Source organism: Macrobrachium rosenbergii, chromosome 8, assembly GCF_040412425.1.
Source record: "Macrobrachium rosenbergii isolate ZJJX-2024 chromosome 8, ASM4041242v1, whole genome shotgun sequence".
In the NCBI taxonomy this organism is placed as follows: domain Eukaryota; kingdom Metazoa; phylum Arthropoda; class Malacostraca; order Decapoda; family Palaemonidae; genus Macrobrachium; species Macrobrachium rosenbergii.
The window spans coordinates 57,569,594-57,579,593 of record NC_089748.1 but is presented as its reverse complement, the minus strand read 5'-3'; the positions used below and the strand labels follow the sequence as shown (position 1 = coordinate 57,579,593).

General features: G+C 34.8%; 1 long non-coding RNA gene across 1 annotated transcript in view; it reads left to right on the top strand.

Moving 5' to 3' along the window:
- The window catches only part of LOC136841270 (uncharacterized), a 25,665-nt gene that overhangs the window by 14,192 nt on the left and 1,473 nt on the right, over positions 1–10,000 (top strand). The gene's annotated exons all lie outside the window — the stretch shown is intronic.

Here is a 10,000-nt window from a genome sequence, read left to right as displayed (position 1 = left end):
AATGACGAAACCGGTAACAAGCTTTTCTGCAGCGTCCAGTTCAAGCACAACTTATATCTGTTCAAAGCATAATTGCTTCAAGTTTAACAATAATAAGCACGCAAAAGTGAATTGCAGTCAGGAAATTAGGAGAATATGAAAGACTCAGATTTTGAAGGGAGACGTAGATTTTTTTAATCAGGCGAGTCTTAAACTAAGGTCATTTGTTAAAATACGGAATAGCCAATATAGAAATAAGCCTTTAAAATGCTCATTATTTGGTTAATTATCAAAAGTATATGATGCGATAACACCAAAGTGATTATGACTGATTATATTAAAATATATAACAAAATGGTAAGATTATCATTAAAATTTGTCACTGAAGTCCCATATCAGAAGGAAAATTAATGATAGTAAACAATGGCATTATAATTCACGAAGGACACCAACAAAAATTATGATTATTTAATCTTTCAAAACGATGCATAAAAACTACAATAAGTTTTATTCCGTGTACACAGTACTAACCGACAGATACGAGTTTCCCATAAAGCAAAAGATAAATCTGATCAGTTGCCATTCAAAGCAATGTAAAGGAAAAACCCAAACACGTCCAGCATGATGAGATTTCACTAGGGAACTGCAAAAAAAAAAAAAAAAAATCTTTTTTCATCCCATTTAATGTTACTGTACAGGGACGTTACTTTACCGTGTATTCGAGCCGAACTTTCCCCGCCCGAGGGAAGACAATTTAACTTAGAGTAGCGTTCGCTGAGGAAGAACTCAGAGAGAGACAGACCGACAGAGACCCCTTATTGGAACACTACAAATCTGTTGAGGTATTCTCTCAAGACAAAACAACAATCAGACAGGCTCACAGATAGAGATTACCTGTAATAAAGTCACAGAAAAAAAGTCAATTTTGGCAAGGAAAAAAGTCGCAGGAAAAAAAAGTCTTATTAATTCATGGTTAAAGTTAAGTATATCTTAGTTTAACCAGACCACTGAGCTGATTAACAGCTCTCCTAGGGCTGGCCCGAAGGATTAGATTTATTTTACGTGGCTAAGAACCAGTTGGTTACCTAGCAACGGGACCTACAGCTTATCTTGGAATCCGAACCACATTATAACGAGAAATGAATTTCTACTACCAGAAATAAATTTCTCTAATTCTTCATTGGCTGGTCTGAGAATCGAACGTTAATTCATGGTGGCCGGTAATAAAGTCACAGGGAAAAATTCGCAATATTTCTTGGGGGTCATTATCTTTATATATTTACAGTCTCCTGTTTATGTTTATACGGAAATCCCCAACGGGCTTGTACTAAACACGCTGCAAAGGTGGAGACATACCGGGTTAAAACCCTTGGGGGTCACTATTTAGGAAAGATTATTGTGACTTTTTTCCTGTGACTTTTTCCTGTGGTTTTTTCTGTGACTTTTTTCCTGGGACTTTTTTTTACCTGGATTCCCAGGAGATAAAGGTCCCCCCTTCCCTGAGAAATTATGGTTTTACAGTGAATGAACATCGCCAGTACTCAAATAAGCGCAGCCCAACTTCCCAGACTATGCTCTGCCTCTTACGCTTTATCGGCGACTGACCATATTTTCACGCTAGGTGTCAAAGCATTTAAGTGGGTTTTTATATGTTCTTTATGTATCGATAATGTGGATATTCACGTGTATTATGATATTTATATACATACGTTCCTCATAGTTAAGCATTTATGTGTTTGCGCATACGATACGTATCGACAATACTCGTATTCACAAAAAATAAAATAAATTTTTTATATATACACACACACACACACATATATATATATATATATATATATATATATATATATATATATATATATATATATATATATATATATATATATATATATATATATATATATATATATACTGTATAAACCTACGACTCTGCGCGTGCTCGCGTGTGCAAATGTATGCTGACCGTTATTATTGTTTTGCGCTTAAATTTGATTGAACTCCTTCCAATGAATATGTTTATTCCTAATGACGTTCATAAATATTTCCCAGACTCCTGAGTATTTTTCCCATTACTGAAGAAAAATCGAGAACTATTATTACTGAATTATAATAGTCAATTATTGCCTTAAATGGCCTAAATTTCAAGGGATATAATTCAAGACTCAAGACTATAAGAGATTTTATAATTAATTCAAATTTTGCCAACATTTTTACCTACCGTATTTACGTTTGTGACGTCACAAGAAAAAGGCGTTAAACGAATCCTGCGCAGCCTTGTACTTATGAAAGAAGCGTATGGAGGTTAAGTACTGGATTCAAGGATGCCGAAAAACGGAAGTAGCAATAAAGACAGCTTATGTTCTGTAGTACCTGACACTTATCTACATCGTTTGATCACCCTCCTACTCCACCCAGTTCTGTCCCTGTTTTTTTCTCTTCTTTGTCTGATGTGTGTGTATGTATATATATATATATATATATATATATATATATATATATATATATATATATATATATATATATATATCTTATTTATATATATATATGTATAGATATATTTAGATAGATAGATGTATAAATTATGTGTATATATATGTATTTATATATGAACATATATATGTACTCATATATACTTACATATATATTTGTATATATATATATATATATATTATAATTATATATATATATATAGTATATTAGAATATATATATATATATATATATATATATATATATATATATATATATATATACACAGTAATCAGGAAGGCATCCTCATCCTCTAACAGTTTATTTTCAATGCCGACGTTTCGCCACGAATTCCAAGTCAGCATTGAAAATAAACTGTTTAAGGATGAGGAAGCTTTTCCTTATTACTTTCTTTGTGATGTATACTGAGCCTCGAGCCTATATATATATATATATATATATATATATATATATATATATATATATATATATATATATGTGTATATATACATCCAGTATGTATATATATATATATATATATATATATATATATATATATATATATATATATATATATATATATATATATATATATATATATATGTCTGCATGTATGTATAACAGAATGCCTTCACACTGTGCTAAAAAATATCTATTTAACAAAATAAATCCAGTTAACGGGAGCCTGAGGTTCCATTTGTTTTGGAAACCATAAAAGTGAATAATACATGTACATGTAGACGGAACTTACACGTATGTAGATAATGTACAAACTTCCACGCACTCATCAGTTGTATAAAGCAGAATGAGATTCCAGAGTGAAAGAGACAAGAGACAAAGAGAGAAAATGAACGGAAAAAATTAAATTGGTCAAAAGGGTGATTAATATTGATACTGCATTGCTGCTAAATGAATGTACCAGTACCAGACTATATATAATTTCGTTACACACCAGAAGCTAAAATCAAGAGCACTTGATCTGTTCAAGTTGTTTCCTAAGTTAGTTACTAAGTTGCCTGAGTTATATTTTAACAGAGGCCTTTCACATTCGCAATCGATTCATGATCCTCTTTTCGCGCCGAAAGCAGCTAGATTTGCCGAATAAGAGCAACAATATACGGTAAATGTGCTGCGCTGTCGAACTTCTCAGTTCCAATGGTCCTTTATTCCTCACACCGTTGGGCTGTGGAACAGCCTCCCAGAGGATTTTGTGCAACTGGAAACACAAAAGTTCAAGTGAAGATGCAACGCATTACAACACTAAAAAGAAAAAAAACCGTGGGGGGGGTAGTGCCGTCAATGCACATCACGCGGTGCACTGTAGGCATTATTTAAGGTTCTTTGCAGCGTCCCTTCGGCCCCTAGCTGCAAACCCATTCATTCCTTTTACTGTGCCTCCATTCATATTCTCTATCTTCCATCTTACTAGCCACCCTCTCCTAACATTTGTTTCATAGTGCAACTGCTTAGAGGTTTTCTATATTCCATTCCATTCCATTATTGCACTAAAACATCTCTCCTTTTATTTTAATAAAATTTGCTTACATTTTTGTATATTTATTTATTAATTTGTTCACTTATTTTTTCTTTTCGATTAAATTATTTTTTCTTTCTGTATAAAATCATATTTTTATTTTTAGTGCTATTGTGTGGATTTTTATTCCATTTCATTCATGATATATGAATTAGCTGAAAAATTTTGTCGTACCCTGAGTTCGGAGTCTTAAGTGGAAGTACCTAAATTAGTCTGAATAGTTCTAAGGCGAAATAAAACCCCTCAAGACTTTTCCATGCAGCTCTACCCTAGGTTTTCTTAGAAGCTTTTCCTTCATAAATTATATCATTTACTCTTTAATTCCTTAACATTTATTCTTTAATTCCGTAGCATTTATTCTTTAATTCCTTAACATTTATTCTTTAATTCCTTAACATTTATTCTTTAATTCTTTAACATTTATTCTTTAATTCCTTAACGTTTCTAAATCTGTCTGCCAAGAAGCTTAATTTGAAAATTTAAAAGCAACTGCGTTCGCCTAAATGTCGAGGGAAAGCCAAACAAAATAAGCTTTCCTGGGGGAAAATCGTGATTGCGTAAGAGTTATAGAACTTTCTCCTCCATTCTCCACCCATAACAGTTATGACGGGTTCCTTCAAAAAAAAAAAAAGCTGCTTCCGTCACGTGACGTAATTGCTCGAAGAAAACTCGTTATGGTAATCGGAAGGGTTGGGGAAAAGCGCAAGAACTTGAGAAAAGGCGCAAGATTTTGAGAATAGGCGCAGACTAACGAGAAAAGGTCGCCGCGCGCCCAAAGGGGCAGCGTACGTCAAGATAAGCTCATTTTTCAAATTCCTGGAAACAGTAATTATTGCTATGACGTAAAATGAGATCATTTAATGGGAACGGTCTTGCGAAAACAAGTCGGAATAATTAACTAAAGAGAAATTTTAATGAAAGGAAATTTCTCGTGAAAAAAGACGCGAGAACATCCTGAAAAGAAACGCCCACATTATCAGATTATCCGAGAAGGAAGGACCGCCAGTGTACAAAAAAGTGACCTCTCGAATGAAATGGAACCACAAGATGGCCGGTGATTAAAAATCCATTTTGTCAGTAGTGAAAGAAATCCAAGGTAAGCCAAAAATTCTTCTCAAGGGTAGACCCTGGCTGATGAAGTTGAAAATACTTTATTCGTAAAATAGTATCAGTTTCCTGATCAGTAGTCGGCCTCACAACAATCGAAAAATTAGATTGTATTTATCTTTACAGTAGTCAAATGTTTCTTTTTATTATATATCTCCTAAGCCAATCCAACAATACTAAATAAGATACATTAGCATCAAGAATGAAAGACTTAAGCATACCAAAAACTGCTCTTAATATGAATTATGTACATAAACAAAGCAATGTCAATTCATGGATGAAAACACAATCATTTCTGTCTTTGTAGCTACATAATTTGCCAGTTCCAGAACTAGACTCTTCTCTCTTTTTTTGCGAAATAAATTATCGTAATCAAAAGTAACTGGAGTATAGAGATTTCAATAAGACCTTTTGCGTAAGATTCGACCAGAACGATGTCTAACAAAATTAGGAATTTCCTACGAAGAGAAACAGACCGGATGGAGATGTCAGCATGTCATTTCTGAATTATGGATCTTCACTCCTCCATATATCCTCTGCCTCTAAAGCAGGTTAATCTTAATCTGCTAGTAATTCTCTCTCTCTCTCTCTCTCTCTCTCTCTCTCTCTCTCTCTCTCTCTCTCTCTCTCTCTCTCTCTCTCTCTCTCTCTCTCTCTCTCTCTCTCTCTCTCAAGAGTTCCAGACTAGATTTTTCTTGCGTTGCGCAACTCTCTCTTTCCAGCACAAAAGAAGAAGAAAACATAAACTCGCATCACATTAATGAGAAAAGCTCGCCCTGAGGGAAGCCTGAACGTTGACATTTCTCCATTACGTGCAAACACCTGCCTGCGATTATCTGCGTGACGCTCATCTTCGTTTCTGACGACAGCTATGCAAATCATTTCTCTGCATCCCTGTATCTATTTTTATTTTTTTTTTTTATTTTATTTTCCAGTCGTGACGCAAGCTACGAATGACGCTCATTAATGGTCGAGTATTCTTCGTAATTGTGAAAGCGGTTTGGAGAATCGTGACGTCACGGCGTCTTTTAAATGGGCCCCTTACGAAATTCAAAACGTTCACCTGACCTTTTTTCTGGTAAAATCCTTCGTGAGTAAATTAACTGAGCAGTACAACATGGCCCTTACAAGGCAGCCGGTATAAATAAATAAAAAACAATAACATGTAACCACAAAGATCCTTTTCATTTAACTACTAAATTCCCGTCTCGATCAGGTTCTTATTTCCTCAGCATTTAAGCTCAAATCAACCGGAGTAAAGAAATTTTCTTTAGCCTCCGCGATAGTGATTTTAAGGTCGCGAGATATGGCTTATAAAAGTCTTGAAATAAAGCCATGAGACTAGTAGCCAAAGCATGTTTATGTAATAAATTAACTTCCCTTTACACAGAATGATTTTTAAAAAAATAATGTATGTTGAAAACGTAGTGTTAGTAAAAGTAATAAAATTAGAAAACTGAAATAATTTTCTGGATACAAACACTTGAGCACCAATTAAAAATGCCATTACGTTTACCGAGACGGTGGCACTCTCGTACATTTTGCAGATGATGAACTATGCTGTATTGGTGAAGAAAAACTACATTGTTATTTTTTTTATTAAATTAGTGCTGAAATTTATATGTTGGTGAAGAAAAACTACTTCGTTATTCTTTGTTGAATTAGTGCTGTACTTTATGCACAGATTCTTAGATCCTGCTCGTGATCTTTAAAGCTCTTATGATAATAGTAATTATGTGACTTGGCCCTGAAGCCGCAGATGATTTTAGACAGAACTCGTCTGTATTGAGTAATAAGCGAATGAATACACTAATATCTGCTGTCTTTTTTATTTCAGTCTTTTGCGACTACCATAACTGAGGAGATATTTCTTATTGCTGAAAATAGTTTTCTAGAAATATTAGCATCATGGGTTCCATCATTTCCCTTACTCATCCGATTATGTTAAGTTAGACGAAAAAATCCAGAATCTCATCGTGAAAGAAGCTTACTTTATGAAGCCAGTGCTTTTACAGCACCTGCCATGACTTCAAGGTGACTGAAGAACGGCATTTCTGGGAAAATACTATAATTACAATAAGAAAAGACCACGAACCAGGTAAACAACGCCATATGGTGTTTTGAAGCAAAAATTAAATAAAAGAATAAAAGTAAAAAGAGACGTTGCTGAAGATGTTAAACCCTTGAGGGTCAATAAAGAACAACCTTCGCTCAGGTACATGGAGATAGGAAAGAGGCAACTGTTATACCATGAAGGGAAGATTGGATGAGACTCTTGGAAGGTAGAATGGAATAAATGGAAGAGAGCCATTGGCAGACCGTAGTGGAAAAGAGGTGCAAAAACTAGACCGATTCCCTTTCGCACGACTGGTAGGGGTGTTAGGGAGGAGTGGTGGGTGGGGTCTGGAGGGTGTCATAGAAAACGAAGGACTGCTGGACGAATCCACCAAGAGATGTGTCAAGTCAGTAGTGTCTCTTTACACTTGACTTGATTCAAGGATGTTCGTCGCTTCTAAAAGAGATTTTTGGCGAATCATTCCTCTCGAGGTTATGAGCAATGATCAATTACTGCTGCCTTGTTGGGGGAGGAAGTAATAAACAGATGATGTAAACAGAGTTTATACTGGGGGAGAGAGAGAGACAGACAGACTTCTACAATGATCATTTGCGTCAGCGTGAGAGATTAAATGACTTGAGGTTTGACATTTCTTAAAGCGAGAAAAATGCTAGACAGATAGTCATGCGTCACAATCAAGACTGTTTACGTCAAAGAGAGATAAGTTCATATATCAACACAGTAAGCTGTCGCCTTGTAATACATGAAATTATGCGCGTTTTTGGCATACGTGTGGCATGTCAACAAGAGCTAGAGAGGTAGTAACAATTGCAGATTCCAATTTGCATAGCTGGAGCTCAGCTTCTTTTAGAGGTGCAGTGATGTATCATAATGTGACATTACAGCGTCAGTCTCGAAGAATGATGCTGCAGTAGTTGCCTTTTACGTCTCTTGTTTTGTGTTTGTTGGTGATTTCCTTTCTCTTTACCAGTTTTTTAGTGGCAAATGAAGTTTAACATTGCTACTTGAGTATTATTATTATCCTTATTATTTTAATATAATTATTATTATACACACTTTCTCAGGGCAAAAGTGAACCTTATAGTTTGTATAATAATAAATATTATCATTATGCCCACTTTCTCAGGGCAAAAGTGAACCTTATAGTTTGTATAATAATAAATATTATTTTAATCTTTTCTTATAATTATTAATTTTGAAGAATATGATTATTGAAAGGATAAAACTTTTTTAGGTTGTAATGTTAACATGTTAGTTAACATTCAAGTCGACCCAAACGTAATTCTGATTAGGTGAGCTTTTTTTTGCCAGACTTTTTCTTCCGAGGCATCCTAAAACATTATTTCTCTCATTGCTTCTGACATAAGAGCGGCTAAATGATTTCCATTGGTGGTCTGTGGTTGAATTTCAGATGGACCCCTCAAGTGGGACATGGTTCCTGATTCACGGAAGTCATTAAGTTTTATTTTGATTAACTTATTATAGTAAATCCGACAGGTCACCGGGCTTTGGGATTTTCTCCCTACTTCGTTTTTTTTTTTTGTTTTATTACCAAGAAGACCAAAGCTTTCCGTGTTGAGAGAGGCTCGTCCATGGCTTCCATGAAGATCAGACCCCATTATTCTTCCTTCTACGCTTACCTTTCTCTTCTTTTCATGGAAGAGGTAGTTAAGTATGCCTTAGTTTAACCAGACCACTGAGCTGATTAACAGCTCTCTTAGGGCTGGCCCGAAGGATTAGACTTATTTTACGTGGCTAAGAACCAGTTGGTTACCGGAAAAGGTAGTAAGTTAACCCGTCCTGTTGGGCTTTGCCACAAGCGAATTCCATTTCCATTTGTCATAGTCATACGGTTCTTAAGTTGCGTGGAATGAGCTGCTACTGGCGATCCTTTGACTAGCAACTTTTGGAAGGTCGCAAAGGACGTCCTTCTAAACGAAGGCTGTATGTCAGTACAAAGAATATCAGACACTGATACAGTGAATGGATGGACTTCGATATGTTGTCCAATAAAAGATTACTAAGAAAATGAACGTAAAAAAAAAAAAGAGGCCGTATGAAAGTACAGCAACCTTCGATAGTAGACTCATTGGAAGAACTTGCTTTTCCAGACGCTACCTCATAAAAAATATCTATAAAAAAGTGAATTATATGCCTTGACAAAGGTCAGCTGGCAGGTGTGCTATGTCATTTCATGGCACTGTAATATGGGGAAAAAAGTGAAACTTGATTTAGACATGAAGTTGTTCGCAAGAGCCATGACAAAGAAAACCGCTTAATTTGGAAAGCTTTGGAAGCTTTTTTTTATATATTTGTATTCAGCTGTGATCTGTTTTTCTTTCTGCCTTCTTTCAAGACGTTGATTTTGCCTGCTGAATGGAGAGAGAGACGGTGGGGGGGGGTGAATCACATAGAAGGTCATACTTTATATGACTTAGATATACGTTGAATAATTTACATTTATTGTTAGCTGAATTTTGTACGAAGATATTTTAATTTACTGGCGATATAGAGACCAGCTGAACAAATTAAAATTGCAAAAGAATTCCAAAATGAGTTAAAAGGCAAAATAACACACGAACAAATCCTTATGCATTTTAAGATTATAAACTGTAGCATTTCTGGAATTCTTGGAACCAGATATTAGGTTAATTTGTGTGTTATTAAACAGTTTACTTCATGTTTTTATTAAATACAACTGTTTTAAAGGAAATATCATTTTGCATCTCGTTTTTATACTTTTTTAAAATTAATATATATCGTATTCTGTTTTTTATCTGTCGAAATCAAAATTCATTGAGTTTGGGTAATTCAACTGAAAGTTGGTGAATG